The sequence below is a fragment of the Lonchura striata genome, chromosome 3 (genome assembly GCF_046129695.1).
Source record: "Lonchura striata isolate bLonStr1 chromosome 3, bLonStr1.mat, whole genome shotgun sequence".
Lineage (NCBI taxonomy): Eukaryota > Metazoa > Chordata > Aves > Passeriformes > Estrildidae > Lonchura > Lonchura striata.
Window position 1 is genome coordinate 62,432,384 of NC_134605.1, and position 8,730 is coordinate 62,441,113.

Consider the following 8,730-nt stretch of genomic DNA (forward strand, 5'->3'; position numbering starts at 1 on the left):
ATGAATGAGGTGCGGTGGTCCTTGAATATGGGGAAGGAGCAGTGACTTAGAGGGATGGGAGGTTACAGGGCTACCTTTAGTGTGAGAAAATGGTTCTTGGCATTTGCTAGCCATGCCCAAGCGATGCAAGCAGGCTCAGAGGCAGCTGTGGGCACGGCTCCCAGGAGCCTGCTGACAGCCAAATGTCAGAGGCAGTCATGGGCTGGTGCTTAAGCCTTTTGCCTTGTCTTGCTGAATTCACCGGAGCAGGCATAGCCAGAGAAAAACTGGCATGCAGGAGCTAGTTTGAAAAAGACAGATCTCTGTCATGAAGAGGAGAAACAATCACAGTATTCCCAGTTGGAACTCTGATGGACAGAAATGTTGCAGATAAGTCTTAAATCAATGAGAAGAAAATGGTAATGGAAAGGAAGAGAGCCAGTCAATCCACAGCTGTCTGGTTTTAGGTATCAGTTTTTTAATTTAGGTGCCGTTGTAGGGATAGCCCCTTCAAAACACTTCTGTTTGATTTGTAGGTTCTACAGAGCCAGGGTTCACAGACTTTGGTATAAACAAGCTGTGATGGACTCTGGTTATTATTCTGTGCCTTTCTGACCAGCTCAGCACCACCTACATTGCAGCACTCATATACTTTACAGGAGGTAAACAGACTCAGAGGGGAAGTGTGAAAGAAGGCTGCTGCTGATCTTTGTTGCTGCTTTGCCACCAGCCTGAGAACTTTCTCAGTCATACTGAAAGGTGCTGCTACTTTGTTACTGTAATTTTCCTTTTCTTAACCACTTAAAAATTACTGAATGTCTTACTTGCATCTAATATGTGACATATCAGGCTCATTTTTAGGTTTGAAACATTACTGAAGTTGGATACATTTGACATTTTCTTATCAGTCATTGGTTGTGTTCTGCATTTTCTTTCCAGCTACTGTATATTCCTTGCTAAGGATTCGACTTTTGTTAATATTAAGTGAAGATGAGTCCAGATCACAAAAATTGAATCCATCCATCTCTGGATTCAAACTTCTCCAAAAGTCAGGAATAGTGCAAGATAGAGTTTGTTCAGGCTCATGCCTGAATGGAAAATATTCAGACCTGTCCCAAGGTTTGTTTACATGGTTTTTGATTTCAATATTACATGAAACAACTGCTGTTTAATTAGCGAGGCATTGTAGAAATTTTTCTTACGGGTGTAATTTCCTTTGATCTCTTGCCTGAGGAAGGAGTTTAGTAATGGAATCACTGCTCCTTCCTATTACAAGCACACATAATTGTAGTTGCTTTGTCCTGGTTGTAGACTAGGTTATTTCTCGACTGCTTTTTAAATATTGCATCTTCCTCTCACATAATTTTTCTCTCAGGAGCTAGCTACACATCTCTTGATTCTTTACTAGTTCATGATGGTGTAGTCTTCATGCTTCATGCTGCCACTGCTTTTTTTATTAGGGTCTATTGACTAGGAAAGTGATTAATTAACATATTTTGTAAGCTGTATGCATAACCTCATGGGTTGCTTCACCTTTATTTTACAGTTTTTTACATCTGTGTGGAGAATGAGCAACGTCAACAATTCTTACCTACGCAATCAACAAACTTAGAAGAGTTGCACATGTGCAGGTATTTACTTGTTGTGATGGCACTACCACTTTGGGGCTTTCTGGGGCACCTATCCTGTTGACTTCTTTGGTATTAGGTGGCTTGAACCCTGTGCATGACACTCTGTAAATGTGTTTACTCTGGCAGGAAGCAGTCTGCCTGGACATGCTGTCAAGCAGAGTGCAGGAGGTGAGTCTGGCCTCTTTCCTTCAGGAGAAACAGCTGGGATGGAGGTAGGCAGGGAGGAGAGGTCAGCAGGTCACTCTCGGGTCAGGGATGCAAAAACCTGAATTTGAGTAAAGTCCTAGTTTCCTCAGACACAGCAAATCTTCCCTCCCACCTTTTCATCTTTCATCTCTCCCCACTCCTCCCCAGCCTTGACATCTGTGGGGCCATGTAGCTCATCTTTCAGCAACAATCAGAGGAGCTGTTGACATTCTCACTCTGTATGCCTTTTGCAAGCTTGGAAGTAAAAATAATCTCCATAGGTAGACCAGACTACAGCATAGGGTGACCCCAAAAGTGAGGCTTGAACCAGCAGCTGGAAGGGCAGAGCAGGCTCTAACCCTTTAGCAAGGTGTACCTAGTTGCATAAAAAAGGAAAGGAAGCTGCAAGAGACAGAGAGAGGCAAAAGAGTTTCTCCTGTCCCTGTCCACCATCTCTGCTGAAGGGATTTTTGTGTGGGAAAACTTCTGCACCTGTTTATGGCACAAATTGTGGGGGATATGGAGCAGACCATATGTGTTTACTTGGGGTGATTTCACCAATGACCCGACCAAGTTTTTTTCCCCTTGTAGATTATCATGTACTCTTTTCCATCACTTTCTGACAGCCTGGACTGGGACCTTCAGCTGCTCCCCCTATGCTTAGATACAGCAAAGCATGGCAAGAAATCACCATTCAGTCAATGCCAGATCTTCCTTTTCCCCCTCCTCTTTACTTGCTTCCTCCTGTGCCTACTGCCGTTTAAGTTTAGCATTCCCTCTTGCTTTTAGGAAGAGCAAACTAACAGATGGAAGAGAGCTGGTGAAACAGAAGAAAGCTCCTTGCATGGTGTTGTCTCTCAGCACAGTCTGTGCATCACATTCACACTTGTAAAATGGGATTGAGACTTCTTTGCTAAACAGAGTGTCTGTAGAAATGAGACTATGTCAAGTAATCAGAAAGACAACTGGATATCATGTCTGAGGAGGAAAACAGGGCCGAGCTAGTCTTCTTGGCAAAGCAAGATTGAAACCTTGATTTAATAAAGCAGGATGACGCCATGTACCTAAATGAGCTGGCAGCTGAGAGAAAGAGGGTAAACCCCACTTATAGTGCATTTATGAGCAGAGCTTTTGCAGCACCCTGCTGTCACATGTTGCTGTGTCCTTCTCAGCTTTTTGCTGGGCTCAGACTTCGGCCAGGCCCTCCTGACATCTGGACAGGGGCCTCACTCTTCTCATCACACAAAGACCTAAGCAAGCTGCCCAAATCATCTTTTGAAGAAATATAACATTTTCTGCAGGTCCAGTGTTCTCATTCTGCATCTAGATATATTTGAAAAAGCCCATACAGGCTTTGGTATGGTTATTATTATGATCTGGAACTCTTAGTTGGCAGACACTCTATGAACATGTGGCAAGAGTTTGCAAACTAAATATCTGTGCTGCAACGCTATATTGTAAAGACTCCTGATTACTGATGGAACAGAAAATAAACAAAAGGCAGCACCCTTCATTGTGTCCCAGGTGTATTTTGGCCTGAAGTTAACAATGAGACACTCAAACCCCTGTGAGACTGTCAGCAAAGACATGGTCAGGCAGGGGTTAAGACCTGGTGAAGGGCAGAATGGGCATGAAATGAGGGTATGCTGAAGGCAGCTGTCCTCCTCTGCCAGTGCCTGCAATACAAATGTGCCAGAGTTATCTGAGGGCAAGTGCTTGCGATGAAGGGAAATAGGAGAATAAAAGAAGGTATGAAGGTAGAACATGGATAGCCTTTAAAATTCCACAACTCGAGGAAAGAGATAAAATAGATGTATTTCTCAAATGGCTAAGGTATAACACTGGGGGAGATAGGAACCAGGGGGAAAGGATTTCTTTTTCTCTTTGTCCCTTTGTTGCTCTTTTCCTTCCTACAACCTCTTGCTTGACACAGTGAGTCACAATATGTGGCAGAGGGATGGGAAACTTTGAGCCACAGAGTCTCTCTGCCACAGCCACGCTTCCGACCCAAACTCCTGCTGAACTCAGCTCCACAGAGCACTCCTGCAGCTGCTTTCAAAGCAGTGCTCACCACCTGGCTGCCTCCAGATATGCATTTTTTGGGACACCCACACCAATAATTTACATTGTGTTAAGACCTCAGTCTCATCGTGGCTCCTATTTAGCTATAAAAGTGAGGTAAAAGGAAGAGCCCATACTTTAATCTTTCTCAGACTATGAATCTTTTTCTGTTCATTAGAATCACCACAGGATATTACTTTAGGCAAAGGCAGGCCTGTTAAAGGCTAGCATTTAAAATGGCTATTCAGACACATCAGGAAAAGACAACAGGATGCTGAGACTGTCACAGCAGAGCTGCTGTCCCTGCTCAGCTGGTGTCCCCTGCAAGGTCTTTCTGGCCCTGGGCTGTTCTTCAGATTACTCTTCAACTTCAGGGGCAGCCAGGTACCTCACCAAGCAGGGCAGACTTGTGTTGTATCAGGCCTATTTTGAACATGGGAAACCAGACCAGATAGGTGTCAACAGGACTTAAAATCCAGTTTAGACAAAATCCTCCCTCACATCCTCAGTCAGGATTTCAACAATTAAATAATAAGCCGGGGAACAATTAGTAGTCACCATGTCACATTCAGAAGTTGAACAAACACAGGCTATATGTGATAACTATTGAGGCTGGAGAGAAGTGTGTCACTTGGTTAAGAAGGAGATTGACAGTTTTTTCTTTAGACTAGGAAAATTTGCACTTTCCCTTGTACTTGCACAACAATTTCTTTTATCAACATATACAATAATATATATTTACAAACAGTGCATATGTACAAATAATATGTACCTAAAAATGCATAGTGATAACATATTAAATCCTGGAATCCTTGCCTCAAAGCCTTGATATTTGATAAAAAATGTTTCGGGAAAAATTGAGTATAATTTAGTTATTTCACAGGCCATGACAAATATTAAGAATGTGAAACTTATGAAAGTATATAAGGAAAATAAATTTTCTTAGAAGAAAATATACAAACATTTTCTGGAATTTTAAAGAGCATTCCAATTTTAAGTCTCTTAATTCTATTACATATATTAGGCTTCAAAGCTTTAATTTGTCCAAGCATGCAAGTAAAAACCAACACCTGAAATAACCCAGATTTATCAAAAATGGCCTTTAGGATTGTCCTGTTCTTTATTAAAGACAAGCCTTTTTTAAAAAATATAATCAGCAGCTTGTGAAAGTAAAAATGCAAATGACAGTAGGCCTGATTGGGGGAAAATTTACTGCAGCATCACATCTATCCCATAGAGCAGAAGAAACTGATATCTGACCTGGTTTAGGTATCTACAACAATTTATTTCTTGGCTTTTGCTCTTTGCTGAAAAATCATCTCCCCCTCTTGTGGCTGCATTTCACCCCAGGTTTTTCCTTTCCACTTTCAGATTGTGTAATAAGTCACAGCAAGGGCATCTAATCGCATCTAGCATGTGACAACATTTGGTTCAGATTCCCTTATCAGCATCACCTTTCCTTCTGTCCCTGCCCCATCCTTAAAGAAGACCAGGCAATGGGCCTTGGAGATCAGTCACACGTCGACCGCTTCTTCAAACACTTCATGTGGGAAACCATTCAGGGCAGGGCTGCCGAGCTGCAGACCTGGAAAATAACTGTCATCAAGACCTTTGCATCTGTCAAAGGAATTTCAGCTCAGTGACACAGCTTTGCCTCTATTTTGTTGTTTGATTTTTTTTTTTTTTTAACTCCTGAAAGCCCTTGGATTCTCTATGACTTAAAACTACCACTGTGGGGCATTACTATGGGAAGAACTCTATTTCACACACAGATATCAGCCAAAATTTACTTACACACATTTAAGATGAAAGAGGTCTGGCATTTTTGTGGCATATTTTGCTCTGACTCAGATGAAACCATATGCTTTGTTTCCCTTGTTCCTGTCTATCTATGGAAAACGCTGTGCTCTTGCAGCCCTTTAAAGCCAATTGCAGCTGGGTCTGAGATGGAGGGGCTGCATGAGGGGCAGGGCAACCTTCCCTGCCCTGCTGCCCCATGGCCTCTGACAGCCTCTGCAGAGGGCATGGGCTGCCCTGTGCTCCTGACTGCCTTCCATGGTGAGCCAAAGGAGGTCCCAGCCCTTTGCCTGAGGACTTACATCAGCCAGCAGAGCTGGGCCAGGCAGGCAGGGAGGTAGTTCCAACCCCAGCCATACAAGGTGAGGAAGGGTCTCTGATCCTGCATACATCACTTTAGCCTGAGCTTGACTCTAAATATATGGTGGAGACCTACTGAGTGTGGTGTGACTGAAGTTTGACTTGGTGGGTTCTGCCAGATACCAAAATTCGGGTATATTATCACAGATTTTGTTGAACCAGGACCTGATCGTGCTGAAACTGTCTCACTGCAGAAATATGAAGTGCTGCTGCATATACCATATATGTGCATTATAAAGTATAAAACCTGTTGGAAACCTGACCTCTATTTCACCTTCTTATATCTTAAAAGATGCCACCTGCTTCCTACATGAATATTTTTACATGCAATGGCATTGGAACATAATGGCATTTAGAGCCTTACAGCCACTTTGGAAATGTGTGCACAATTTTTTTTAGTTCTTCAACTGCGCTCATTTAGGAGTGGCTTTTGTGAGTACTCAAATCTCATTCAAAAACCCCTTTTGAAAGCTGTGTGTATATATTCTAAAACTTTGAATAAAAATGTAATTTACACATTTTGAATACATTTAAACACATCAGTATTGGCCTGCTGCTATCACTGTACATGGAAGCCAGAAAACATTTTGCTCTCTTACACAATTTGCATTTAAATTCTGTTGAACCTTTTCATCAAACAATCTTTTATTTTGGTTTTAGTTGAATACAAAATCACACCCAAATATTGAAAGTACTTTGAAAACAAATTATATCTTGCAGTTTCTTCCCTGGTTGATCATAGCAACCATAAGAAGACTTGTTAACTTTTATGGGGCTATGTCTTTTTCTTTGTAGAATACAAGGCAGAATGTCTAGTAAGTCTTAATAAAAACATAAAACCTAAATCAAGTTTCAGCTTTGACCTTAATATCCTCCTCACTGTATGAACCTTTGTATGCTAATTAATGAGTAATGCTTTGAATTCACATGACTCCTTTTTCCTGAAGATCACACAGAACTTGAAATAATTATCCACCAGAAAGAACTGCAACTATTTACACATCTCTTAGCTTAATTTAGATATTATTTCCCTGACACTGTAAGTGTTGTTGTGATATTTTTGCCTCCATGTAGACCAGAAGAGTAGCCAAGCTTAGCTGGAGAGGGTCAACATCATCAGCCTTCCTGTGAGGCACTCTGGCAAGAGGAGGCTGGTTCTGAATGTGGTTATGCTTCTTCAAGCAGACAATGCAAACAGGAAGGATATTATTAAAAACAGTCCTTCCTTCCTTCCTTCCTTCCTTCCTTCCTTCCTTCCTTCCTTCCTTCCTTCCTTCCTTCCTTCCTTCCTTCCTTCCTTCCTTCCTTCCTTCCTTCCTTCCTTCCTTCCTTCCTTCCTTCCTTCCTTCCTTCCTTCCTTCCTTCCTTCCTTCCTCCCTCCCTCCCTCCCTCCCTCCCTCCTTTTCAGATAAAGTATATTACTTCCTTTCCCTGAAAGATTTCAGTGATGTGTCACTGGCAGATATCCAAGCCTGTCATACCTTTAGTCCAAAAAGTTCATGTTTGCATCTGTTTGCTACTCATAAATTATTCATTTTTAGCTTGCATGGGGAGATATGGCTTTTCTGGGAAGGCCATTTTAGGCTGCTGGGGTTACAGTCAGACCATGATGAGGAAATGCAGAGGGTGGGTCAGATCTGGAGGAAAGCCCCTGCATTCTGGACTGAATTCAAGGGAAGTGGATTAGGAGAAGATGATGAGCCTTTTAGTGGAAGAAAAAGTCAGCTGCTCATAGTTGGCTCAGTCTGTCAGTCACCAGCTGTGGCTACAGGGTTATCAGTTTGTGTTTCTGCTGAAGATGAGGCGATAGCTTATTCCCAAGATACCTTTAATTGGCTTTCATCTGGTAGCACGGTGCACTGATAAGGTATCAACCCTTCCTAATCAGACACTAGCTCTGTTCTCCAACACACAGCTAGACCCATTTAGGTAGTGGTCATATGCGTAAATGTGGAAGCAGCTGCTGCAACAAGATGTTTAAAAGTATGTCAGTGAGCGGCTGAAGAACTGTCCTTCACCAAGTAAAAAAAATTCACATCAGAGGAAAGAAAACACATTCCCAAAGGGGATGAGCTTTGTTTGTGTACACTGCAATGTGGCAGCCTTTCTAATTATCACCTAGTCAAAGAGGATGTTTTCTGTTTTGTGCGTATGGCTGCATGTTACTCATTCCTGGCTGAATTCTCACCCCTGTAATTTCAGCACTCATCTGTACTGCTGGAATGCATGCCCAAAGGAGAAAGCCCATGAGAAACAGATTAGTGAGAAAAAAGAAAGAAAATCCCCTCCTCCTTGAAATCTATAACAACACCACCTCTTGTATGGATATGAGACACTTCAAAAAGATGGGTGTAGTAGAAAATTAAAAGCATGCTTTGGCTTCATGTTTCGGAAGCACTAGTTTCAAGTAGCAGCAGGTATCTTGCTTTTTCTGCTCTCAGTTTCCCCACATCAGATTTATAATCTATTCCCAAACACACACTAGAAGTGCATACCAAGCAGATACTTTCAACACAGATGCATCCCATCTCCTTTGTACAAGAATGTGACCATAGACAGAAGTCTCTTGCAGGGACTCTATTATTAGTAGTAATCTCATTAGTTTCCTCTTTGTTCCTCCATTTTTTTTTCTCTTTCAGTTGAAACACTGACAGAATAGTGAATATATTTCATCATGCAAGGAACATATTTGTTATAGGTATCTCCTATAGAAATT

At 41.9% G+C, this 8,730-nt stretch overlaps 1 long non-coding RNA gene across 1 annotated transcript; it reads left to right on the plus strand.

Moving 5' to 3' along the window:
• The first annotated feature begins 1,524 nt into the window (after nucleotides 1–1,524).
• Nucleotides 1,525–2,855, plus strand: LOC116183478 (uncharacterized). The gene is made up of 3 exons (XR_004148113.2): nucleotides 1,525–1,610; nucleotides 1,737–1,778; nucleotides 2,586–2,855. It is a non-coding gene; the product is annotated as an uncharacterized LOC116183478 (long non-coding RNA).
• The last annotated feature ends 5,875 nt before the right edge of the window (nucleotides 2,856–8,730 follow it).